We start from the raw sequence: 22,472 nt of genomic DNA, 5'->3' as shown, positions 1-22,472 counted from the left end.
ATGGGCTGTTCCTGGGCCGGGCTGTATCCCAGCACTGACAGAGGGTTGGAATGAGGAAGATGAGGACATGATAAGCATTTATGAATTGAGCTATGCTTCATTTGGCCTAAGGCTCCACTGTCCAGTACTTGTGTCCATCTGGGGAGTCATGGAAAGGGATGTCGGATGGCCAAATGTATCTACGATAGGGTTAAATATGGTAGGGAAAATCCACGCAATGGAGCAATTGATGGAAGATCCGTGGGGGTGCCGAGCAGGTGGACTGTGCTTTCATGGAGAAGATCAGGAACACACTCTGGTGCGGTGAGCTGAGTTCTATGGAACTAGAAAGGAGGGGCCACCCAAGGGGAGAACATTTGGGGCACAGGAGCACCCGGCGAGCTCCCAAGGCAAGAGCATCCTTGGCTCATTTGAGGAATAAACAATTGGCTGATGTGGCTGGAATGGCCCACGCCAGAGCGTGACCTGGGAGAGAGGCAGTCAGAGTTTCACTTTGAATGCAGCCGGAATTCAGCGGAAGACTTCAATCACGGCAGCCACGTGCCCCTTGAGAAGACCCTCAGGTAGCTGGGATGAAAATGGACCGTAGAAAACAAGACTTAGAGATAAGCCAAGTAGGAAGCCATGGTGGCCACCCAGACCAGGGAGGGTGGTGGGTTGATCCAGGTTTCAGCATGGGCCACAGAGAGAGAAGGGGTCAGGGTTAGGATATAATTATGAGGCATCACCAATAAAAATTGCTTAATTAATGAAGAAGGAAAGGAATAGATGAGTAGATTCATCAGCAGATAGAGAGTGGACGGACGGATGGATGGATGGATGGATAGATAGATATGAATTGCAAATGGTGGATATTTAATGAGTGGGTGGATTTTGGAGGACATAGATGGATATTGAACGGATGGTGGCTGGATGGAAGGGTGGATGGATAGTGGATGGACAGACAGGAGATCAATAGTGGATGACGTACCAAAGAAGAGGTAGGACGTGATTATTAACAGCCTGGACTCTAGACTCAGACCTGTCCCTTTTTGAACGTTAAAGCTGACACACTTTATGGGCAGAAAAACTTGCAGCCGTAGAGACTTTCAGAGGCCACTGTGTCCACCTGAAGAGTGGACTACACTGTCTGCCTGTGAGGTGACAATCAAAGGGATGATGTGACCGATGCGTCACACCAGCGTCCAGCGCACAGTGGTCACCGTTGCTCATCTCTGGCATCTTGCATATCAGCGTGTTACCACACCAAACCCCGGAAAAACAAGAACCGTCACATCCAGTGTTTGAAGGTTTCCTTTAGCGAAAGGAAGAGGAGAGGCAGGAGAAGGGCCATAAACTGCTCAGTGCTTCAATTTATTTCATTCATAATTCTGAATTCCCTTTGATGGTTTTTAATATAGGGAGGGCTCTGGTGAGTTAGTGTGAATAATTAAACCTTCCTGGGTTTGAACATAAGCTGGAAGAAGCTCATTTCTCTGTCAATGATGTGCACCAAAGGAAAGCCCAGAGGGCATGCTTTTAAAACTAAATCATTTTGTGGGAGTTGGTTTTTTTTTTTTTTTTTAATTCCTATCTTCTCAGTCTGAGACACGAAGGCTTTGCTAGGTTCCTCTGTGCCCTGCCCTGTCTTTGCATTACTTTGATCATTATGGTGGAAGGAGAAAGCAGAGAAGGAGGCCCAGGACCTTGGAGATGATGCTGTCACCGAGTAGCCCACCAGGCTCGCGGCACGACTCCCCCACGGGTCAGAAAGGCAGCTGAGGTCCTCACAGGTGCCAGGACACGTGGAGCAGAGATTCCCACTCAGACCTCTGGCTCCGCCGAGGAGGCTCTTCCTCGGCTTCTCTTTGATTGGCTGCTTGGCCCGGATCGGTTCCTCCGCATTATTTACCGTGTTTAGTCATTCTCCTCCCTCCACCTCGTTGGCTGACAGCTATTGATTTCAGTGCACGATTGTGCCCTTGGCCTCAAGTAGTTTTGCAATTGCTTCCCCAATTTTCGAGTGAACTTTATCATTTCTTTGCTTGGTGAAGCTCGCCTTTGTTCTTTGGGCAATAATGGATGATTCGGTAAATGGCATGTCATGGCGCAGGAAAGATGGAAGGCGACCTTTATTAGATTACATCTGTTTTCTCCACCCCGTGCTCCGTGGTGGCACTGTGGAATTACTATCAGAAGGCAGCAATAGGGAATGAGCTGTCGGTAGCCAAGAGCTTCCCAAAATTGTATTAGTAATTGCTTTTTTGATATAGTAATAATTACTGATAATGATTTCCTATAAATTGTAGCAGTTAATATATCATTGCACATATTACACATTCAGTTTGCTTAAAAGCTCCTTCAGCCTATGGCTTGACTCCTGGATGCCACCGTCCCCACCCAACTTCCAAACCTAATTCCTAATTAGAACCCTGTCACCCTCCACGTGGAGGAGTTGGGGACGGAAGATGATCTCAGTGGCAGCGTGGCTCCAGGTGCTTTGCCATGCCCTGTGGGATCTGGGTCCTGCCTGTTTCCTTTCTCTCTCCCATGTTCCCTCCTCGGTGGCCATGGTGGCATTCTTTTAATTCCCCCACAATACCAAGATGGCTCCCACCTCAGGGCCTTTGCACCTCTTTACCCCTCTGCCTGGAATGTTGTGGCTGGCATCTCCTTTTCATTTATTCATGTCTCAGTGACAATGTCATCAAATCTGCAAATGCCTGAGATATGTCCCCCACCCAGGTTCTGTCTCTCAAATGTGTTTTTCATCAGGGTAAAGCCTGTGTCTCGGTTCTGCTCTGCCCTCCATTGGAATCACCCTGATTCCCTTGGGCCTGCCGGCCACTTGACTTGCCCAGCCTCCGCCATGACCTGCTGAGCCCACTGCGGCCCACCTGGCTCTACCTGATGCAGCAGACCAACTCTGGTCACATGTCCAGAGTTTCTGCCACTTCCCATGGGAAAGAAGTGGCATGGTCCAGAAGATGGGAGCCGGCACCCTGAACAACCACAGATGTGGCCGTCCATCTGAAGTCCTGCACACCCAAAGGAGCTGACTCTCCGTGGCACAGACTGACCAGTGGGAAACGGCACGTAAATCACCTCTCCTCCCTGGCTCTCGGGAAGCACCTTGAGGAATCTTTTCTACTTGCATGACACCCAGAGGAGTCTGTCTGCCCTGCAGACCACCTGCTGAGCAACTAGCCTTGACGCCCCAAGCTCGTCCCTCAGGGGAAACAGCCCAGCCACACGTCAGTCACTCGCAGTCATGCTCACCTGCCCTCCCTCCCCTCAGCCTCGCAGCCCTGGGCTCTTGCTCTGCCCAAGTGAAACATAAGAAGTATAATCTTTGCCTCAAGCTGGTTACTGGAGAATGCAGGAAAAGACAATCCGTGGGACTGAGAACGTTTACTGGTACATACAAAACATTCAATCAATAAATGGAGGATAAATGGATAGATAGAAAGGAGGAGGACAGAAGGAAGGATTAGATAAAAGGATGGGTGGTGTATGAGTGGATGGGTGGATGAATGGGGGGGATGGAGGGATGAATGAATAGATGGATGAATTGATGGGTGGATGGAGGGATGGATGGGTGTGTGGGTGGATGGATGGATGGATGGATGGATGGATGGATGGATGAATAGATGGGTGGATGGATGAATGAATGGATGGATGGATGGATGGATGGATGAGTGGATGGATGAATGGATGCATAGATAGATAGATGCATAGATGGGTGGGTAGATGAATGGATGGATGGATGGATAGGTGGATGGCAGTCTGAGGCACTCAAGGACCAACTAGACAAATCAAAAATCAAATAGGTCATGATTTATGTCTCCCTCCGTAGTACAATCTGTCACTACAGATGTCTCAAAGTCAACATGCCCAAAACTGAAGTGACCTTTCTTTCCCTTAACACCTGTCCTTCCTCCTTCCTCTTCCTTTCCAGGCTGTAAATCCTCACTCACCGTCTTCATCCAATCTACCAGTACAAACCTCCTGTTCTGCTTCCTGAGGATCTGAGGGCTCTGTTCCAATCTCTTGCTCCATGGCTGTTGCCCCAGCTCCGGCCATCACGTCTCACACTCATGGGTGCCCAGCCACCCGGGGCTTCTAGCTTCTGTCCATGGTCAGACAGTGTCCTTGTTTAGATCCCATGAAATCAGACCCTGAGGCCAGGGCTTAGAGACAAGGGCTTTATTAGGAGAGGATTCTAAAACACAAGAAGGAAGAAGCACGGGGAGTGGATCAGGGAAGAAGGAGAAGCCAACCAACAGAGGGAGTATTGTCAAGGTTGTGGCCATGAGTGACGGGCTCAACACTGCCGGGACCTTCTGGGGAGTGTGCAGAACACCCCCCCCCCGCCTTGTCCACAAGAGGCCGAAGCTGGAGCATTTACCCCCAGCACCCATCCCACTGGCGCAGGGCTGCCCCTGGTGCTGGCCAGGTGGCCCCCATGGTGGTGGAATACAGAGGTGAGTCTGAAGGCTGTGACACTGTCCCCTGCAGCTGAGGCACCTGCTGCGGAATGCGTGGGGCTTTTTCCTGGACTTATTCTATAGAAAGCGACTACGGCTAGTGAGTAAGGACTATATCTTCCAGGGGACCCAGATCCCACTTACGGAAGCCGTCTTGATTTGATACCTTACTGGGTCGTGTTCCAAACAGCGTGAACCGTCTGCTCGAGACTGTTGAAGGACACATAAACCACTTTCCACTGTCCGTCAGGAGGGCGTCAGCCCCGCAGTGAATTTGATTTGGCAAACATTTGTTGAACAGTTAAAAAGAGCTGAGTCACCACTTCAAACACAGAAAAGAGCATGGGATCAAAATGCCTGACGTGCCCAGGGTATCTGTGTGACCAGTGTGTGTGTGGGGGTGGGGGGACTCACAGGAGGACAGCGGATCAGGATGAGCCTCTCCACACAGCCAACTTCCCGTGCCCCTGTGCACACAGGTAAGCATCTGCCCGGGGCAGGGGCAGTAGACACCTGTGATCTGGCAGGGAGACCATCTCCAGGTGGGTGGGCAGACCTGCACCACCTATGGGTAGCTGTGGACCTCCATGACACACTCCCAGAACCCCCGGCACGTTTGTGCGACCTGCTCACAGAGGCCCCATGATGGTCTCAGTTTCCTTACGTCCGAGCAGGAGAGGTGCTGGTGTCTAAGTACTGCAGCAGTGAGATGTCATGAAGAGATCCTACAAAGCATTCCCGGGAACCAAGTTTGCACAGGTGTGTGATGGAAGTTCTAGAAGGCTTTAGCATTGACGAAAGATGCTCCCTCTACCTGTGTTTATACACAGCGTTGTCACATTGCCTTTAGTTCAGACGTGTGTGTGTGCTGGCTGCCTTGCGTTCCCAGAGCAAGGCTTTTTTCTTCTCTTTCCTCTTTTGAACACAGCTGAGGAAATGTCTGGCAAGTAGGTCGGTCTCAAACAGCAGAGAAGGAGGGCAGCAGCAGTGCCCGACCCCCTAGATTCAGATCCTGCCTCTGCCCCTTGGCTGTGTTGCCCTCTTGGGAAAATTTCCTGCCCACTCAAATTCCGCACCTGTGAGGTGGGATGATGAAAGGACCTTCCTACGGGATACGGAGAAGGCAAAATGAGTGAGTAAATGAAAAAGCTTTTAAGGCCCCTGGCAAGTCATCAGCCCTCCATAAGTTAGCTGGAATTATGAATGGTTTTGTTGTTGTTTAAGATCATTAGAAAGTGGCTGGGCACTGGGCCAGTCTTCTAGAAAATTCTGTGAAATATTAGTACTTAGTCTGATTTAGTCAGAGGGCAGGTTTCAGTTTCCATCTCTCTACTGAACGTCAGAGGTCAGCGCCACCTGTCATATTTGATCCATAAAAGATCTACATTGATCTCGAGACTTCAGTTGGAAAGGAGGACGGGCAGATCGATTTTTGCTTGGGGTCTCACCCAGCAGGGAAATTCATTTTTTGAAGTTAATAATTTAGTGAGCATTGACTGTGGTTCTTGATTGTTCAGGGCAAAAACGCCAAGCTAGCTTGGAGATGTGGGGAATCTACGCAGAGGACAACTAGAAACTGTGACAGGAGAGAACACCAAGCCAGTGGGGAGATTAAGAGGGGACCCTGGAAGATGCCTATCAAGGGGTTCTACCTCCCTACAGAATGTTCTGGAACTTGCATCCCCAGGCAGAGCCCTGGAGGTGTACAAGCCAGTCAAGAGCCAGGCAGCCCTTTGAAACATCCAGACAGATGTCGCCAAGACAGCCTCCTGATCTTCCACAGCCCAGTGTGGCAGGGACAGTGTGACGCTTCCTGATAGTGGCACAAATACAGAGCCTGCAGCATGAGGCAGTGATTGACAGCTCAAGCGGCAGCAAACTGGCCATCTCCTGGACAGAGCCATCTACCAAGGACAGATGGATCCTCATGCCCTGACCTTGCCCACTCCCAGCCCCCACCTCCAACCTCCACACCAGGATGAATTGCTACCATGACGGCAAAGTCAGGGCCCAAAGAAAACATTGATAGAGGTACATACAAGTAAAGCTTTATTTCTTGCAAACACTCAGAACAATAAATGTAGGCTGATATGATCACAGGAGGGGAAGGAGCCAGGAGGGATCTTCGACAAGGGATCTTCATGGAGTTGCTGTTAGTCCTGGGGGAAAACATTCAGGAAAGTGCTCTTTCTTGGCCAGCGAGGGCAAGAACTTCCCTGGCCTGCTGAAGGGAGAAATGCATGGGGCTCATGTCTGCCCGGAGCATATGGGCCCCATGGGCTCCAGGTCTGTGGGAGCCGATAGATAATGCTGTGGTCAAGGTCATGGGCTGTGGCACTTGGCTGCCTGGATTTCTTGAAGTGTCCTTGGGCAAGTTACATGACCTCCCTAGACCTTAGTTTCCCCATTCGTACAATGGGGGTGATAGTAGAGTTACCCTGAAGCAATGAGTGAACGTGTACCAGACTCCTTTAAGCTGTTCTCCCCGGCAGGCTGAAGCCCGCTGTAAACATCAGCCTTTATTATTCTGATTTTGTTCCCATCCAAGTTTACCCTGGAGCTGTGAGAAGCAGGACCTCTAATCTGATTTCCCTTCCAACCACAAAATGCATCCAAACACCAGGCTGTTTCCCAGATAGGAAAGTCACATGAAAACACAAGAAGTAAAGCTACCGATATTCAAATAAAGACAGCAGGGTGCCCACACCCAAGGTCAGGGGCCCACAGCGTCAGGGAACACATGACATAGACATTGAGCAATCAGAGGAGGAAAAGAGGGGCCACATGTTTGCAAAAACACATCCTTCTTCATTTGGGACCTGAGCTCCTTACCAGACGTGTGGCCCTTGCCTCGGTGGTCTCCTCTGCTCTGCAGACACATTTTAGCTGCATGCGATCTCACTGGTTTGTTTTCACCTCCTTTTGCCTATGTTTGGGGATTTTATCCAAAAAGTCATCGCCCAGACCCTACCATGGAGCTATTCCCCTATCTTTCCTCCTAGTGTTTTTACAGTTTCTGGTCTTATGTGAAAGTCTTTTATCTGTTTTGGGGTTATCTTTGCACATGGTGTGAGGTCCAGGGTTGGTTTCATCCCTCTGCATGTGAATATCTCATTTTCCCAGCCCCATTTATTGAAGAGACTATCCTCTCGCATTGAGTGTGCTTTGCATCTGGGGAAGATCAACTGACCATAGGTATATGGATTTATTCTGGGCTTTCGAGCCTCTTCAGTTGTTTTGTGTGTCTGTTTTTATGCCAGTACCATGCTGTGGTGATGACTGTGGCTTTGCAGTATATTTTGAAATCAGGTAACAGGAGACCTTCAGCATTTTTAATTTTTCTGGACTCCTTTCAGTTAGAGGGGAGGAAGAAGCTCAAGAGAGCTCTCGAACAATATGGCGGCTATGGTTAGTCACAGCATTAGTAGACTTGAAAACTGCTAAGACAGTAAATTTTTGGTGTTATGTGAGGTAGTACGTATGATAACTAGTTAAATCTAGACACCTCACAATGTATGTACGTGTCAAAACATCAGGCTCTACACTACACATACATAGAATTTTTGTGAGTTGAAAAAATTGCCTTTGGTGCTCATGTTTCTTCCTTGAACCAAATGTAAGAGTAATTTCTGACTTTTATCAATCATGTTCGCCCAACAGTGCTTCGTAACACACAGCCTCAAAACCTCAATGGCATCTAGTAAACACCATTTTTTTTTTTTGGCTCCGGGATCTGTAGTAACTGCCTGGGCCCACTCACTCTCCTGTCTGTGGTTGACTGCAGCAGGATCAGGCAAGTTTGCAATCTTGGCCGTGCTCTCTCACACGCTGGGCCCTCATCTGGGACAACTGGGTCAACTCGTCTTTGCTCCATGGGGCTCATGCTCACAGCAAAAGCAAAAGAGTTAACATCTGTGATCACTCTCTGGGCCAAAGTAAATCACAGGACTGAGCCTGAAGTCAGGACAAGGGACACAGTCCCCCACTCCAGCCCTCATACGACGAGGAAGAAATGCCAATACAGCCAGCAAAGGGTTTGAATCCAGGAAGGGAGTGGACTTGAGGCCATCTGTCAATCAATCTATCCCCGAAGGCAAAAGAAACTGCCAGCGTCCACTGCAGGGAAGGAGAGGGGACGATTCTCAAAGTGATCAAGTCCTCCGAAAGGAAGATCACAATCGCTCGTGCAACCAGGAACTTTGAGGCTATTAAATGGCACATTCCTTTGGGGGACCTTTCTGGCAACCAAAGAAACATGGATTCTCACATCCACTCTGAACTCAGAACACAGTAGAGTCTCTCCCAACACTTCAAGTCTCACCTACTGCGAAGGAATTCCTCTGGGTCTTCAGAGTTGGATTTCCCAGCGTCTTGCTCAAAGAACTTCATATTCCAGGAGGCACATATCCACCTAAAATAGATGGAAAAGAAGTTTAAAGAAATCGAGGTTTCTCCCCACTTCAGATAGACTCGACTCCACTTGAGGGGTGACAGTTTGGGAGCTCTCCCTTTACTGGACCCCCCCACCAATCCTCGGTTAAGACCCACTGGGGAGATCACAAATGAGATTACTTTTAGTATGATATCTACCCCAGGACTCTACGTCCTCTCTAACCATAACTTGTGGTTGAAATTCTAGTGCCTACCCCTGATCCTAGGAAAATAAATTGAAGCGGGAAAATGAAACTCCGTAACGAAAATTCAGGTTTGTCTTTGATTATCATGCTCTCGTGTGGTTCTGACAGCAAGGCTACCCTGGGAACATTCTTGTTCCCCCTCTGTGGTGCTTGATAAGAGGAGCCAGCCACTTTCATGGCCGGGATGCTTAAGATTCATAAAAGATGATGTGCCGTGAGGATGGCTGAGGCAGATAGACTGGGCAGGTAGACATTGTGATCATCAATTTTTAACTAGGTAATAAGAGTTGACACCGCACCACCAACACCTTCCGGTTTGGGGGGAGGATTCTGTCCTTTGTCCTTCACGGTGAATTTCACAGAACCGCATGGCTGAATTTCAAGTACTGACCACCGGGAAGGACCAGGCATGATATTACTCTTGACAGGCCATTGGTTTGACCTCGAGCCTAAATTCCTTGGTAGCTCCCTATAAATTATGGGTTCTGTCATTTTCTCTGAAGCCATTATTTCCATCCAGTGTGGTTTTGCTTGTGGCCAAGTTAAACAGAGGAATCCATCAGCTGTGTGTATATTCAGAAGGAAAAACTTTTTTTCTTTTCTCTCTCTCTCTCTCTCTCTCTCTCTCTCTCTCTCTCTCTCTTTTGATGGGGTTGAAAACGACCTAAATCAGATTCCAAAAATCAGTGCTGCTAAAATCAGTGCTGCTAAATTCTCTTATGGTAATTTCTTATGATGCTAGGGATAAACCAACAGGTTACTAATTTCCTTCCACACTTGATTGAAGCTCTTGATTCAATACCAGTACAAGTGCTCAGGACACCTCCTACTTCTTACTTCGTTCCACCTGATTCTCTGGGTCACTGTGGAGGAGGGGGGCAAATGGCGTTACAGTAAAGTTTTCCACACGGATAACACAAAACCTCCCATTTTTTTTAAGTACTAGCCAATATGTAAACATTGTATGAATTTTCTTTTTTAATATGAAATTTATTCCTATTCATAGAAATTAGTGGGAAAAATTCAAACATGAATCTCCCTCTGCCCATCTCCTCTCATGCAATCAGGGTTAATGTTTTTGAATTTTTGTTCTGATCCTCTTCGTTTTTCTCACCTGTTGATTCTGCCAAGCGAATGTCTGCATCATTTAGTCACAAGTTTCAAAAGAAAACTCAACCCAAAGGCTATTGATTAAGGAGATAAGTTGATACATTAATTCAAGGAGAACTGACATTTTCATGCACTTCAGAAAAAATGATAGGTTGTCTCCTTTGTTCATATCTTATTTAGTGCATCCCAAAAAAGATTTTTCTAGTCTTCATGGCAGGGATCCCACCTATTTCTTATAACGCTGCCTCTTCGTATGTCAGGTCTGTTCATGCAGTTAGGAGGGTGGGGTTTTCTCTTCCCTTTGTATCTTCTAACTGGCTGTTGCTGCTATAGGTAAAGTTGTCCCCTTCTCCCTATTGTTTACTAACCCATCCACTTTACCAAAGCTGATTAACTAAGAGGTTTGCGGGTTACTCTCTTGATATCACCAGGGACCCTGGGATTTCTCTTGATTTTAATGAGAATACTTCTGCAGACTCCATTAGATATGATGGTCGCTGCTGGTTTATGCTAGATATTATTTATCATGCTGAGGGGACTTACTTACAGACCCAACACGGAGGCTTCCTCCCCCTTTTAATTAGGAGTGGGTATTGAATGTTATCTGGCACACGGTCGGTGCAGGCTGTCTGTAAACTCTGTGTGATTATTTCTTCTTTATCTGTATAAATGTCTCCCTTTGTTTTAATAAATAATGCTTTTCCTCCTTTGAATCCTATTTTGTCTGAACTAGATAGTCCCACCCTGCTTTTTTTAAGACAAAAAGAAAAAAAAAAGTCTTTTCGCTTATGTTATTTGTTAAATGTTTTAACCTCTCTCCATATTTTTAATCTTGCTATACCGTTGGCTTTCAGCGGCTCCCACAAGTAGACATCTAATTAATACTGGCCACTGGCCTACCTCGTGCCAAACAGGACGCACAGATGACAAGAGAGAGAGGCCCTGGGGGGAGGGGGCGGCACAGTCTGGCCTGAGTTGGGCACTGCGTTGGTGAGTTCAAGGACACCAGGAGCTCCTAGGAGGATCTGACTCGTGAGGAGGAGGAGGGCAGCAAAGACACCTAGAGATGACAGAAGGTTGGTCACAAGATATGCAACGAGATAACCAAAAGGAGTCAGGGAGCACGGGAGCTTGGGTGCCTCTGAACGCCGCAGAACTGGGGGGACCCGCACTTGGCCCCCACTGTGAATCTAGAAGCCTGGCTGCTTCCCATTGACTCTTTTCCTCCACCTTGTCGTTTCTGTAATTCATTCTGCCAACAAACAGCGTCTCAACAGCATCGCCTCTGCCTGGGGCCGCCCCGGGTGCAGGGGGCCACCAGGAGGAAGGTGTGGGCCGCCCGCCATCACCATGGGGCGCGGGTTGCTAGAAGGCCAGCAGACAGTGGCAAGCAGAGGCATGGGGTCCTTTCCAACCGCGAGAGCATCCTGAAGTGCTCTCTCTGGTGGCTTCTCATCCAACTTAAAAGGAAATCCAAAGGTCCCCCCCTGGACCTTGACCTACTGAGTCCCACACGTGTGTGCGCATGTGCACACACGACACCCACCGACCCCCCACTACCCGTGCAACCCCCCTGTCTGCCTCGCTCCAACCTCCTGGGCACAACGTCCCTGAAGGGGACCAGGCACTCTTCCTCCTCCAGCTCTGCACAGGCTGCTGCTCTGCCCCGGCGTCCACACAGCTTGTGCCCACCTCCCTCACCTTGTCCAGTTGGTCTTCTGAGCCACCCCCTCTGATAAGGTACGACCCCTTCCTCCAACTAACCACTCCCGAGCCTCTGTCTCGCTTGGTTCTGTCTCTTGGCAATGCCCGGCTGAGGATCACGGACGTGTCTGTGTCTCTGTTTATCTTCTCCATCCATCTCTCCTAGCAAGAACTTTCTCTGCTAAATCCTCAGCCCAGGAATGGGGCCCAGCCAAAAGTGCAGGCTCGGTGAGTGTTTGTTTAAAAATTGAAGGAAGCACCAGATGGTGTTGGGGGTGCGGGTTCCACATGATGCCTTGAGTGAGGGGGGGGACCCTCTGCAGGCAGGAGGGTCCCCAAGGGAAGGAGTGGGAGGGGCCGAGGGCTCAGGCTCCCCTCCAGCCTCGCCACCAGGTCTCTCCTTTCACTCAGGGAAGGGGCGGGGGGACAGCGAGGGTTGAGGGAGGAGAGGGGAGAAGCTGTCCCTTCCACCCCGCGGTGTGTCTTGTCCCACCTTGTTTCAGACTCGTGTGATCTTTGTCTTTTTCCTTAAAGTTTAAGTTTTGCCAGAATGCGTCTGGAAATGGTCCCGTGCCCTTGATCTTGCCCGAAGCAGGCTGAAAGCTCCAGCTCCACCTGCTCCCTGAGGCCTTCTCCATTCCAGGAAGAAGTCTTAGCTCTCACCATCTTCAACCCCTTTCTCCCGAGGTTCTCCCCTCCCTGCTTTGCATTCTGGGAGGGATTCTCAAATTCACACCTGGGTCACTGATCTGGCCTCCTGTGATGCTGATCCTGCCCTTTTTGACAAGAGGGAGTTTTAACCCTGCTACTGCAAAACTGGTTTCCTCTCGAGACCTCTTCATCTCCCCTTTCCCACCTCCGGATCAGGGCTGTGCCCAGGTGGCTCGTCCACCTTGGCCCCCCTTCTTTCTGAGGACCCCACAGGCTGTGTCTTCTGGCATTGTCTTGTAAACTTTTCTTCTGATTCCTAGAATACATCATTCTCAGAGGGGAGTATTTCTTCTGAGCATTATGGACGTCTCATTCATTCATTCAACAATGCAGTTTATTGATTGCTTACCCGGGGCCAAGCCCTGAGCCCTGAGCCAGGTCCTAGGAGCAGCCCAAGGCCACCCGGTCTCTGCACCCATCCATGGTAGAATCCCGTGGGAAACTAAGCAACTCTACGGGCAATTATTTATTAAGTGTGACGAGTGTCACTAATAGGACATACACCTTGTGCTGAATCCAGCACAGAGGAGGAGCACATAAGCCTTGTCCAGGACAGACAGGGAGCAGGGGCAAGGGGGCTGCTTCTCCATTCTGAGAGAGTTTCCTCACAGCCCACTTCAACGTAGGTTTCCCCCCTAACTTCAGTCACTGTCAATGAGCCACAATGATTCAGGCTCCTCGTGTGGTGACGGATGGAGTATGAGTTCCCTAGTTCTGTCAGTGTCCTCTAGGATGTCATGCAAATCCCCCTTCATGTCTACAGACAGATGACAGATTTGCAGCATGTGTCCCCATTTGCATATGAAGAAGCAGGTATTCTCATGCCCCTCTGCTGACATTAGGTGAGGTCCTCTGTCCCCACTGCCTGGCTTCCAGTACCCTGATCCATTCTGTGTTGTCCAGGAAAAAAAAATAACAAAAATCTCCAGTAGGCGATGCTGGTATGGCTCTTCCAGAATAAGTAATTCCAGAGCAGACAGTGCCTTCTCAGACGAGACCCGCCCAGTACAAGCCAAAATGCATTCGGTACAGTTTATGGGAAGCTGCATTTCCAGTGCTCCCTGGTCCCCGGGAGAGACAGTCAAGATGATGTCAGGGACCAGGAAAGTCGAGGAACTGCCCCCGAATCAAGTCCACTAGCACAGAGTGCCCAGAAGACCCCAGTGAAGCAGATTCTAAGGGAGGGAAAGCAAAACTGTATTTCTCTAAGGAGAAAAGAAGGATGAAATCGGGGCTGAGGAAGAAGAAGACAGCAAGGTTTCAAGGAGTTCAGATAAATATTTAAACTTGTTAGGAATTACGAGACTCCCGGAACGATGTGCATCATTAATTCCCAGGCAGTCAGGTTAACAATGCCCTGGTAGAGAGGCAGCCTCCTGAATTATTCTCTTAATGGAGTTCCCAGGTGAAAGTAGATTTCATTTAAGGTCAATCAATAGGCAATTTTATCCAGGTGTGGTGATTAAAAGAAAACCATAAAGAGGTCTGTGACGGTGATAATTTTATCTCAATCAGACCTTCCTTTTCAACCTAGAGAGTCCTGGGAAAAGGGTACCACTCCAGGTCAAGGTAGGGGCATCAGACCCTATTTCCCATCACCCCAAAGGAGAATGTTCATCCCCTACCCCCCAGCCAGATGGTTCAGTCCACACCCCCCAGGCAAAGAGAAGAAATTCAGGCTCCTTTCTTTTTCCAGTACACCAGGCACATTGGAATAATTTAAATTAACAGGGTAGGTCCAGTTTATTTCTTGAATTCCCAATGATCACTCACAGTGAATTAATATGAGTCAGAATTTTCACTTGACAGAAGTGATTATATTAGGCTCCTGTGAGTCTCTGGTCCCTCCAGCTCTCCTTCTTTATTAGAAGTAGCCTCAGGAAATCAGCAGGAAATGAGAGGCCCAGGATCATGTATCTCCGCGATCCACCATTGACTTGGTTGGGAAATTAGGGGGTAGAAGGAGGTTTCCACAAAATGAAATTGCCTTCAGGTCTTGAAGATTGATTCAGGTGCTTTCAAAATGCATCCGGGAATTACAACATTTGAAGGAAAGGGGGTTTCCAGTCTCCGTCATTTGTCTTCGGGGATTTGGTGCAACCAACATTCTTTCTCTGAATTGCGGGTCCTTGGAGTGAAATATTGTATCTTTCTTTTCTTACATATATATATATATATTTTTTTTTCTTAATAGTCCAGAACTTTTTCTAAAAGGACATTTTACCTGATCTAGCATTTTGAGTTTATTAGACAGGCTTTTCCAAGGTTTGATATTTATTTTCTCAGCCTGGCTTTTTACTGAGTCAAGAGAATGAAGAAGAAAGATCTTTGTTGCCATGTGGTTATTTTTAATAAATTGAGCCTTAACAGGGCTGCTGGCTGCCAGTTCACACATAACCCAACTCTGCTGAAGTTTCCAAGCTTTAAAAAAAAAAAAATCCTTGTGAGTTTAATGAGGAAAACCAAAACAGCCCTGCATCTTTCCTCTTTGCTTATCAAGAATCAAAATAGGAACAAGAAATGTTTGAAACAATACAGACATTGCACTAAGGTATGTGAAAGGGAAGAAATCCCATATTGCTGGGAGATTCATATACACGAGAATACATTCTCCAGATTGATATTCAGAGCCTAGTAAATAATGATGTTAGGAGGCTAGGGATTTGATATCATCCTTGATATTTTTATTTTCCTGAAGGCCACAGAAAAATAAAGTGTTTCTTTTGGAGACAGGAATGGCTTCCAGAAAGACTTTAATTGTTATTGCTCTTGAAAAGGTTCGTGATCACTGTAGGATACATTTATTAAAATGATAGATGAGGAACCGTAACAAAGAAAATAGAAGGCTAATTTCTGATTCCCTTGGAAATTCCAGCTCTGAAGCAGCTTGGCAGCGATTCTAAGAATGGCACTCGATTTTGTAAATCAGACTGAAGCATTTCTTTGGAGTTGAGACCGTCATGAAAGTATGTGCATTCCTAAGTGCAAAATATAACCATGCCCACTCTTACATGGGTACAATCGGCATTTGAGGCACTTAGCATGAGGGTTGGAATTCAAACCCAGAAACGAGGGGCAAGCTGCCTACATGTGGATCTACAGAGCTGTTGGCTTTCTTTCCCTGCATCGATCTTAGACGGTGACAGCGGAGGAGTGCATCTTTAACTTTCTGTTTGCCTAGACTAAAGTTATTACATATACTTGAATGCAACATTGTGTTTTATTTTCCAACTCTGCCAAGATTCAATCTACCAGTATTGAATATCCACCGAAAGACCTCTGGACTACCACAGGACGTGCACAAAGGAGGTACAGAGAAACCCATGTGCCTCTTTTCTCCCTCCAACCCCGATAGCAATGAAACCTCCACGACACCTTTTTGTGCTGGGATTCTGACTAATAAGCAGAGAAAGGGAGAAAGTGAAACTGAATCTCAATTATAAGAGATATAAGCAAATCCGTGCTTTTATTACATTTATGGAGTTTGGTCTTTCGATGCTTTATTTAATTCTGTTACTAAAGAAAACAAATGTATTTTTTTTAATTCAGCTATAAGAGCCTAAAAGAAGTTTGAATAGCAGCAAACGGTAATAAATCATTTTAAAAGGAAAAACATTTCTCCAAAGTAAATCAGAGTCATTTCACTGCCTTAGAACTTGAGTTTCCATTACTTTGGGGAGGTTTTCAACTTCGAGATGAATAGACTAACCAGGAAAATAACTCATTGGGGTTTAAAGCTGGCCATATGAATGAGTACAGAATTGAAAACAGAGTGAAATCACAGGGAAGGCAATGCCACGGGTCGCGGGCAGCTTACCCCCTTCGGCCTGAGGAGACATTTTATTTGCACGACCAGATTGTGGTGGGGATTGAGGGTCTAGGATTCTGGCAGGTTTAGGCCACCAGGTCCAAGACACCCACCCGATCAGTACATGGGAACTGATCCAGGGTGTGACAGGGCCCAGTGTCCACTGCGTAAAGGAAAAGGTGCAGTGGCCAGAGCCCATCATTAGGAAGACGTCATGCTAATCGCCTGCCTGTGGCTCCATAATGTGTTTAATGGCTTCCCATTACCTTCTGGTTGAAGCCCAAGCTCTGCGGCCTGGCTTTTATTTCTTCTCATATATACTCTGCCTCCTGTGTCTGTGCTTTTACAAGCGGCTCCTCCTCTGCCTGACTCAGGTCCACGTCCAGGACTCTGCCCAGGCTTCTTTCTTTGGAAACCTTCCCTGACCTTCCTCACTGGTCCCTGGCTCCTTCCCTTCCCCCACCCCCCCACAGCACCCTGAGCTCCTGTGTCCGGGGCTGATTCCCAGGGTTTCTCTGTTCCCCCCACCCCCGCCCAAGCCCGAGTGCCCAGCTCAGGGATCCCCACCTTTATCCTGCTGGGCCCATGCTGTCCACTCACCACTGTGGACTGTCCTCCTGCCTCTTCTGAACTCTGGCCGGAGCCTCCCATTGTGGTCCTACTTCCTAGTTGGGTTGGGCTCCGGGTCTGTTTCTGGAACGCATTTTCTAAACTGGAAACACGCCAAATCAGACACCACCCTCTGGCTTCCAGTTAGAAAGGCACAAAGTCGAGGGCCAGGGTGCGAAGAGAGAGGGACTAAGCTGTGAATCCTCGGGCTCCTTCCCTCTGAGCCATGGGTTGGCCCAGACATGAGCCTTTTTCCAAGATGACCTCTCCCATGGGGCAGCCCCTCCTCCACAGCCCGGGACCATCTTCCCTTTCTTTCTTTGGGAGTTTGGTCCTCCCTTATTGGTTCCTTGACCCGCAGCATGGCCAACGGTTCATCTTTAAACACGCCACAGTTACCCTCATGGACTCCTCCGTTGCCTTTCTGCCAAGACCCTGACCAACCCATTGCTAGCAGAGTCCCCGGCCAGTTACAGGAGTCCTAAATATTTGACAACTAGATTTTATAAAACTAAGGTCCTGCCAAATTGGACATTAGGGGGCTAGAACTCCGAATCCCAGCTCTGGCCTGGGCACATCGTGAATGCAGGCAGTCTGTGCAGCACCCACCTCCCAACCTACCCATGTACCAAAGGAAGCCGAGAGGCAGAGGCCTCGGAAGCCCCTTCCGTCCCCCCACTCCCTTGCACCCCTTGTGTCGGGGCTAGGTGCTCACCCAAACCCCCGAGAGGGAGAAGGCTGCCTTGAGACTCTGCTGGGGATCGATTCCTCCTAAGCTGGAAGATATCGATCCCCTGGCAGTTGCTGTCTTGGCTTTCTCTGTGTGAGGAGCTGCTGAAGGCTCAGGGTTGTGCACAGAGGCAGTACTTCTGAATAACAATGGCGCATTGTCCCATTATTGATTGTTCTGCAGTCTAACAGGGTTAGACTTGAGGCTCATCTCATGCTCCTCCTTCTCCCTCCTTCCAAAACTTACCCAAGACTATTAAGAGGGCAAGGCCGTGTAGACAGAAAGGAGTTCTTTTACTTAATATGAAGATGCACATCTCCCGGCCAATTGCATTTTTATTTCTTCCCAACTGCTGAAAATGGTTCATGGCGACAGTCCTGGCAATTACGCTGGCTCCGGCCCCAGAGGGTTGGATTCCAGGCCTCCTCCTCACCAGCCTCTTCGGAGGCCGCTGCTGTACTGAGAGACCCTTCTCTCCCGGGCGGGCACTACAGTATCTGGGGACTGCCATGCTGTTCGAGGCACCCAGCAATGGTTGAAAGAAAAAGTGAACATAATAATGATGACTGTATAGGGATGAATCCGTTTGTATTATATACCTCTGTGTCGATGTGGTTGTAAAATATGACTCTTGGTATTTTCCATGAAGGGAAAAAAGGCCCCAAAGGCAGAAGCCCCTGCAAGTCTTGATGTCACCCTGCTTTGCAGAATATGGGCCTGAAGAGGTTCCAGGCAAACCAAACCTGGAAGTTCAAGGGCGACACTTTCCCCGGGGGAGTCATACCCCCACTCGCAGGTGGGAAGCCCAGAGCCACCCTGCAGGAGCAGAGGCTGCTTCCCGTCTATAAGCCAACTAGTCCCAAACTTAGGTGATGCCAAAATTTTGGAAAATCACTGATCTCAATTTTGTTTTGTTTTGTTTTGTTTTAGCCTAGATAATGCTGTTGCAAAGTTCAAGCAGTACAACCTTGTGTTATTTTTCTAAATGCACCCTGAGAAATTTATAGCTCTAAATGCCTAGTTTTTAAAAGAAGCAAGATCTCAAATCAATAACCCAACCTTCTGCCTTAAGAAATTAGAAAAACAAGAGCAAACTAAGCCCAAAGCAAGAAGAAGGAAGGAAATAGTAAAGATTAAAGCTGAAATAAATGAGAGCAGAAACAGAAAAGTCAAGGAAATCAAAGGTTAGTTCTTTGAAATCATCGACAAAATGGCAAATGTTTAGCCAGACTGACAAAGAAGGCTCAAATGACTAAAAATTAGGAATAAAAAGTGGACACTTTACCAAAATAAAATAGATTCTAACTACAGCAACTTATATGGAAATGCTAAGAACAATTGTATACAAAGAAAACAATATAGCTAGAAATTGGCAGGTTCCTTGAAGACACATACTATAGACACTGATTCAGAAGAAATAGAAAATATCAATAGACTTAAAACAACTTAAGAAATAAAAAATCTAATTAAAAAACAATTCCTACAAAGAAAAGCCCACATGGACTTGATAGTGACATCTAGTAAATGTTTAGATAAGAAATAAAACCAATTCTTCACAAAAGTGAGAAGAGGAGGGAACACATCCCAACTCATTTTATGAAGCCGGTATGAAGTATCGAGCTGATACCAAGAGAAGACAAAACATTACAAGCAAACTACAATTATACTATCTGAATATGAATACAGGTACCCTCAACAAAACACTAGCAAACAGAACCCAATAATGTAGCACTGGTCATGGGTACCATGACCAGGCCCACACCATCCCAAGAATGCAAGGTTGGTTCAACAACCAAAAATCAATTCACATAATACACCATATTAACACAAAGAACCCAAACCACATAACCATTTACTGAGAGACTGGCAAAACACTTAAGAAAATCCAACCATTTTCACTGATGAAAGCACTCAATAAAATAGTCATGGAAGGGAATTTCCACATCCTGATAATGAGAATTTACCTGGTCCTAAAAATACATACTTAATGTCATAATTAGTGGTTAAAATCTAAATGCTTTCCCTCCAAGATCAGAAAAAAAAAAAAACAGACTTCCTACTCTCACCATTCCTGTTCAATGTTGTGCTAGAGGTTCTAGCCAAAGCAACTAGGCAGGAAATAAAAATTCAGATGAGTAAATTGGGTCTATTTGCAGATACCCTGGTATTGTTTGTAGAAAAAACTACAGAACACACACACACACACACCAGAATAGATAAATGAATTCAATAAGGTTTCAGGTTAGAAGATCAATATGTAAAACATTGATTGTATTTCTATACACTAGCAATGAACAATCCAGAGAGGCAATTAAGTAAACAATTCCTTTGATCAGAATCAAAAAGAATAAAATACTTAGGAATGAAGTTAACAAAAGAAGTACAACACTTCAACCCTAGAAACTACAAATTTGAGAGAAATTAAGCCAGATTGAAAAAGTTGGAGATAGTCTCCCATGACTGTGGACCCAAAGAATAATGTTGTTCAGATGGAAATAATCCCCCAAACTGACCTCCAGATTCCACACAAATCTATGCCCACCATAACCAGCGGAAGCCAAGGCATAATACTCAGCCGTTAAAAGGAATGGGGTCTGATATAATGTGAGTGAGCATTGAAAACATTGTGCTAATTGAAGGAAACTGGTCACAGAGGCTGCCTCCGTACAATTCCACTTACCTGTACAATGCCCACATTTGAACAGGTAATCGTACAAATTACCTGTACAGGATGAAATACTCATCGACACAGGAAGCAGATGGCGGGCTCCAGGGACTAGGGAAAGGGAGAGTGGGACATGCTTCTTTCAGGGGTGATGTTACTAACTGTGAACATACAAAGAAGACTTGAACAGGGTGACTTTTATGGTTTGTAAATCACATTTCTGCCATTCTTCTAAATGCCCTCTGAGAGTCAGCTCTGGGAGTGTCCCCCACCCCCGTGTCTGTTGCTCTATTAGATGAGACCCCAGCTCTTCTGCTTCATCCCTCCCTGAATTCATCTCTGCTCATTCGGTATCTTTTCAGACTGAAGAGTCTTGACATGTTCATATATCCGTGTATTGGTTCGTTTGCAACCTAGAAGCCGAGTCATTCTCTGTGCCAGAGCCTAGGGCAACAGATTTGCCAAGGACAGACCTGATCCCGCCCTCAGAGAGCTTTCATGTGGCTCATCTGCCCTCAGAACTAAATTCTGAACGTCCCATTTCTTGAAGCCATCTCTGGGCGGGGGGTGGGGGGGTGGGCGGCGTGAGGGTGGAAGTGTGTGGGATTCAGAAACAATTCGTTGTTTTTCATCAGAGCCCTGACTTTGGATCTCTGGTAGATCCAGCCCCTACAATGTGATCACTTTGCAAAAGGTAGCTCTTAAGTTTTACCATTCATGCTTCCTGCATTTAAGTTGGGACCTCTCAAAGTGTGGGGAAAAGACACCAATGTCCACTGGGCCCCTGGTGTGTCCCAGACACTAGGACAGACACTGACGCTGTGCTCTTACCGCATGGGGCTTTTATCAGCACCATCTCATCCCATCCTTCCAACAACGTTATGACCCCTGTTGTGTACACACCCTTTTGAGAGTCACCCAGTGGCAAGTGAGGTAAGCCCCGGCTCCAAAGGGGAAATATCGTTTGATTCCTCGCGTAAGCGTTTCCCACAGTTGTCAGACCCACAGAGACAGGATACAGAACCAGGCAGCCTGGGGCTGCAGGGAAAACGCGTGGGGAGTTGCTTTTATGGCTACAGAGTTTCAGTTTGGGATGATGAGAAAGTTCTGGAAATGGATGGTGGTGCCGGTCGCACAGCAATGCGAATGTACTTCATGCTGCATTGAAGACCGTTAAAATGCTAAGTGCTCTTCTACATGCTCTTCGCCCCCACAAAGGAAAAGCAGCTCAAAGCTGCACCTTGCAGTGTGGATTGGGCCGTCAGCAGGCAGATCTTGGTCCATAAGACCCAGCTGACATAATCTGCCTCTGCTAAACCCCGCTCTGCTCCCGGAGGAAGACTGAACGGCATCCTTTCTGTATTTCTATGGCAATACATATGGCAGGGGACACTATTACTATTTATTATGTGCCATGATCGTTTTTAGCATTTGTCTCTCTCACAGGCTCATGAACCCCAGGGCAGAACAATGAAGTCAGTACGATCTGGTAGTTATTTGTGGGGCTGACTCTGGAGCCCCAAATCTCAATCCTGCCATTGTGTGACCTTGGGTAGGTGACTCTGTACGCCTTAGTAACTTCAGTTGCAAAAGGGATAATGATCACATGTGACAATTGGGAGGACAGAGGAAACCCATATATGGCTTGGTACCCATTGCTGATGTGTCCTAAGGGCTTGATAAACTTTAGCACTCAGAGGGTATTGTCATTTGCTATAAAACATGGTGTCAGGGACATTGCAACAACTCAGTACATGAGCACAATAAGAAATAAAACTGCACGGAAGTATATAAACAATGTCAGTCATAACAAAAGAAATGGAAGCAAGATTAAATAGGAAAAGATACATTGGCTGCCTGGTTTGACTTGACCGTGGCCTCGGCTTGCAAAGGAAGCTGTATGTATTGTTCTCAGAGGTGGTCCAGGAAACACTGGGCCCCGCTCTATTGAGAACATTGGGGAAAGTGAACTAGCCACCCCACTGTGCAGGATCTGCACAAATGAGCTGCTCAGAGCATCCCTTTCAGAACA

At 47.2% G+C, this 22,472-nt stretch overlaps 1 long non-coding RNA gene across 1 annotated transcript; it reads right to left on the bottom strand.

The window, feature by feature from the left end:
* Positions 1 to 5,636: 5,636 nt before the first annotated feature.
* Positions 5,637 to 17,873, bottom strand: LOC125620511. The gene is made up of 3 exons (XR_007352252.1): positions 17,761 to 17,873; positions 17,037 to 17,143; positions 5,637 to 8,877 (listed from the first exon to the last, which is right to left on the bottom strand). It is a non-coding gene; the product is annotated as an uncharacterized LOC125620511 (long non-coding RNA).
* Between the last annotated feature and the right edge of the window lie 4,599 nt (positions 17,874 to 22,472).

This window comes from Marmota marmota, unplaced genomic scaffold (genome assembly GCF_001458135.2).
Source record: "Marmota marmota marmota unplaced genomic scaffold, marMar, whole genome shotgun sequence".
In the NCBI taxonomy this organism is placed as follows: Eukaryota; Metazoa; Chordata; class Mammalia; order Rodentia; family Sciuridae; genus Marmota; species Marmota marmota.
This window is presented reverse-complemented; position numbering and strand designations above follow the sequence as displayed.